The 5,124-nt window shown below is 39.4% G+C and overlaps 1 non-coding gene across 1 annotated transcript; it reads left to right on the top strand.

Moving 5' to 3' along the window:
* Window positions 1-4,459: 4,459 nt before the first annotated feature.
* Window positions 4,460-4,566, top strand: LOC121211627 (small nucleolar RNA R71). The gene has a single exon (XR_005906846.1). It is a non-coding gene; the product is annotated as a small nucleolar RNA R71 (small nucleolar RNA).
* Window positions 4,567-5,124: the final 558 nt, after the last annotated feature.

Here is a 5,124-nt window from a genome sequence, read left to right as displayed (position 1 = left end):
TTTAGTAAGCTTAAGATCCAAGTTGAGTTGTCGAAGGGTCCAATAAACTTTGTGTTCTAACTCCAAGGGCAGATGACAAGCTTTCCCAAAGACCAACCTGTAGGGTGACATCCATAAAGGTGTCTTGTATGCTGTCCTGTAAGCCCATAAAGCATCATCTAGTCTTTTGGACCAATCTCGTCAGTTCGGACAAACTACCTTCTCAAGTATGCCTTTGATCTTCTTATTTTCTAGTTCAGCTTTCCCATTCACCTGCGGATGGTAAGTTGTAGCGACCTTGTGTTTCACTCCATGTTTATCTAACAACCATTTTAACCACTTGTTCACAAAATGGGACCCTTCATCACTGATAATAGCTTTTGGGGTTCCAAACCTTGTGAAGACATGTTTTTGCAAAATCTTTATTACAACCCTAGCATTTTTTGTTGGATAAGCTTCAGTCTCAACCCATTTAGCCACGTAGTTTACAGCTACCAAGATGTACTTGTGACCAAAAGACGGAGGGAAAGGACCGAGGAAGTCAATGCCCCAAACATCGAATAATTCTACCTCAATGATGTTTGTTTGAGGCATCTCATTTCTACTGGTGACATTTCCAACCCTTTGACATCGATCACAACTCTTTATGTAAGCGTATGCGTCCTTGAATAGTGTTAGCCAAAAGAATCCGGCTTGCAATACTTTGGCCACAGTACGAGTACCTCCAAAGTGTCCCCCACTTGGAGCTGAGTGATAATGGTATAGAATCTTTTGTACTTCATCTTCTGCCACACATCTTCTGATCATTTGATCTACACACTTTTTGAACAAGTATGGTTCTTCCAAGAAATAGTACTTCACATCGTGAATAAACTTTTTCCTTTGATGATACGTCTTATCAATCGACATCAAACCACAAGCTAAATAGTTAGCAATATTAGCAAACCAAGGGGTATTATCGACATGATCTACCTTTAGTATGTGTTCATCCAGAAATGTTTCTTGAATTGGTATAAGAGGAGAGTTCCCTTCTTGCGGCTCCAATTTGGACAAGTTATCTGCTACTTAATTTTCCACTCCCTTTCGATCCTAAATTTCTAGATCAAACTCTTGAAGTAGAAGTACGCATCAGGCCAACCTCGGCTTAGCATCTTTCTTAGAGAGTAAGTACTTAATTGTCGAGTGGCCCGTATAGACAGTCACTTTGGTACCTACAAGATAAGATTGAAACTTGTCAAAAGCAAACACAATAGCAAGTAACTCTTTTTCTATTGTCGTATAATTCAATTGAGCTCCTGTCAAAGTTCGACTTGTGTAGTAAATTGGATGAAAAAGTTTTCTCCTTCAATGGCCTTTAACGGCTCCTATCGCAAAGTCACTTGCGTCACACATCAAATCGAATGGCAGCTCCCAGTCTGGTGTGACTATTATGGGTGTCGTAATTAATTGACTCTTCAAATCTTTGGAAGCCTTTAAGCATTCCTCATAAAAATTGAACGTCGAGTCCTTCTCCAATAATTTGCATAGTTCAGTAATTTTGGAGAAGTCCTTAATGAATCTTCGATAAAAACTGGTGTGGCCCAAAAAGCTCCTAACACCTTTTACAGATGTTGGAGGTGGGAGTTTCTCAATAACATCTACCTTTGCTTTATCTAATTCGATTCCATGTCTCGTTATCCAATGCCCTAGAACAATCCCTTCTCATACCATGAAATGGCACTTTTCCCAGTGGAGTACTAGGTTTGTTTCCTCGCATCGCCTTAGTACCTTGGCTAGATTGGCTAGGCAATCGTCATACGTATCTCCAAATACTAAAAAATCATCCATTAAAACTTCCAAATACTTCTCAACCATGTCAGTAAAAATAGACATCATACATATTTGAAATGTAGCAGGTGCATTACATAAACCAAATAGCATTCGTCTAAATGCAAATGTACCGTATGGGCAGGTCAATGTTGTGTTGTATTGATCTTCCGGTGCTACTGTAATCTGATTATACCCTGAGTATCCATCGAGAAAACAGTAGTAGTCTTGCCCTACGAGTCTATCCAGCATCTGGTCCAAAAACAGCAAAAGAGAGTGATATTTCCTAGTCGCATTGTTTAGCTTTCGGTAATCGATGCAAATTCTCCATCCCGTAATCGTTCTAGTCGGTATCAACTCGTTAGTCTCATTTTCGATGATCGTGATACCTCCTTTCTTTGGCACGTACTGGACTGGACTTACCCATGAACTATCTGAGATGGGGTAAATTATACCCGCATCTAACCACTTAATGATTTCTTTCTTTACTACGCCCTTCATGATGGGGTTCAGTCTTCGTTGTCCATCAATCGTCCCTTTCTTGCCATCTTCTAGTATGATCTTGTGCATGCATACAGATGGGCTAATACCACGGATATCGGCTATGGTCCATCTGATAGCCCTCTTGGATTGTTTCAACACCAAGATGAGTTTCTCTTCTTGTTTAGTAGTTAATTCTATTGAAACAATCACAAGCAAAGTAGAAGAGTTACCTAAATAAACATATTTTAGATGTGAAGGTAGTAAGTTGAGTTCTAATTCAGGTGGCTCCTCGATTGACGCTTTTGGTTGGACATAATCCCTTTCCTCTAACCCCAAATATTCAAAGCAGGATTACAGAATAATTCCCCTTTGATTAGCTTCTAAAAAAGCTAAGTACTCATCCTCCTCTTCATCATTGGGAGGATCTAATGTCAAAATTTGTTCCAACGGATCCTCCACATAGTTGAGCTCTTTCTCCACTATCAAATCTTCTAAATTGAATACTGTAGAACAATCATCAATTGTGTCAGGAAATTGCATAGACTTAAAAACGTTAAATGTTACGTGATCATCCTGAACACACATAGTAAGCTCGCCCTTCTACACGTCAATAAGGGTCCTTCCGGTTGCTAAGAACAGACATCCTAAGATAATTGGCACTTATTTGTCTGTTTCAAAGTCTAGGATAACAAAATCAGTAGGGAAGATAAATTTATCTACACGTACTAATACGTCCTCGATTTTTCCTTCTGGATGTGCTAAGGATTGATCTACTAATTGAAGTACAACCGTAGTAGGTCTAACTTCACCTATCCCCAACTTTCTAAATATTGACATAGGCATCAAGTTGATACTCACACCCAAGTCACGTAGTGCCTTACCATAATATGTTGCTCCAATGTTGCAAGGTATGGTAAAACATCCAGGATCCTTCAATTTTGGGGGAAGTTTGTCTTGAAGATATGCACTGCAGTCCTTCGTCAGAGCTACGGTCTCAAATTCTCCGAGTCTTCATTTTTTGGACAGGATATTCTTCATGAATTTGACTTAGTTCGGCATTTTATCAAGTGCTTCAACCAACGGGATGTTGATATGAAGTTACTTGAGTACGTCTAGGAACTTCTTGAATTAAATCTCTTGCTTCTACTTTTGAAGTCTTTGAGGGTAGGGTGGTGATGGTTTCTTTACTGGAACTGGTTGATTCGTCTTCTATGGCAATTATGCATGTGACGGGATTGTTAGTTGATCATAATTAGATGGTTCTGAAATTACCTTGTCAGGTTTTACAGCTTCTGGTTCTTGTGAAACTGGAATTTTAACTCTCAGTTGAACTTCCTCTAATTCTTAAGCATCAGCTTGCTCCTTTTCAACTTCAATGGTGTTGGGCTCTACTGTCTTTCCACTCCTTAATGTTAATGCTTTGCAATTCTCCTTCCCTAGATTCCTCGAATTTTTCGTATCACTAGGTAAAGCACCTTATGGTCGATTCCTGAGTTCAGTTGCAAGCTGGCACATTTTGTTTTCTAGGTTTTTCAATGTAATTGCTTGGCTTTGGATTAAGGCGTCATTCTTGGCCATATGCCTTCAACAGATTTTCAAAGCCATTGGATGGTTCAACTTGGGTTGGTTTATGAACTTGTTGGGGAAAACTTGGTGGCTAGTCGATCTAGGTTGGGCGTACGTATTACTGGTTCCAGCTCCTTGGTTACTCCAAGAAAAAATTGAGTGGTTTCGCCATGATGGGTTATAAAAATTGGATTGTAGTCCTTGCCTTCCTTTGTTTTAGTTTTGGTTACCTATGTAGTACATGGATTCTGGGTTTGATGGATATTCTTGGAAAAAATGTCATTCCCCACAATAAACACAAGCTATATTTTCAAATTGATTTGGTGGCTGTGCTGCAAAACTGTTAGACCCATTAGTAGTAAGATTTTTTAGCATTGAGGATATTGATGATACCTAATATGTGAGCAAAGTAAGAGCATCTACTTCATGTATTCCAGCAACTCGTCCTTCTGATGCTGCTCTATTGGTTGGCCATTGGTAATTGTTGCTAACAATCCCCTTGATAATTTCATAAGCCTCATTATAAGATTTAGAAAGGAGAGCACCATTAGCAGAAGCGTCCACTACCATCCTCGTGTGAGCATTGAGACCATTATAAAATGTCTCAAGTTGGATGCAATGTGGGATTCTATGATAAGGGCACTTTTGTAATAACTCTTTGTACCTTTCCCATGCCTCATACAAGGACTCATCATCCATTTGTTGGAAGGCAGTGATCTCATTCCTCAACTTAGCATTCTTGCTAGGCAAGAAATACTTCATAAGGAATCTTTCTGCTAACTCTTGCTATGTGAAAATTGAGTTCGATGGCAATGAATTCAACCAGGCTCGAGCTCTGTCCCTCAGCTAATGTGGGAACAGCTTCAATCGTAATACATCTTCGGGTACTCCAAATAACTTGAAAGAATCGCTCACCTCCATAAATAGTCTTAAGTGTAGGTGAGGATCTTCGATAGGCATTCCACTGAAGTGGCCCACTGTCTGAAGCATCTGGAACATGATTGGCTTCAGCTCGAAATGTTGTGCCTCAATTTCGGGTCTCCTAATACCCGGATTAAGATCATTAAATACTGACACGACATACTATTGTAAAGCTTTATCCCTATCATCAACAATAAAGATAGGATTTTGAGCAGGGTTTGCTCTGTTTTCTTGGATTAGATTTTTGATGTTCATCTTTTCGGTCCTCCTCTAATTTGCTTGTCTCTTTGCTGTCAAAAAGTTCATTCTATCTTAGGGTCTACAGAGAGTAGGTCCAAAATTTGGTCAATACTCATAAACACCTGAAAT

Source organism: Gossypium hirsutum, chromosome A12 (genome assembly GCF_007990345.1).
Source record: "Gossypium hirsutum isolate 1008001.06 chromosome A12, Gossypium_hirsutum_v2.1, whole genome shotgun sequence".
Taxonomy (NCBI): Eukaryota; Viridiplantae; Streptophyta; class Magnoliopsida; order Malvales; family Malvaceae; genus Gossypium; species Gossypium hirsutum.
This window is presented reverse-complemented; position numbering and strand designations above follow the sequence as displayed.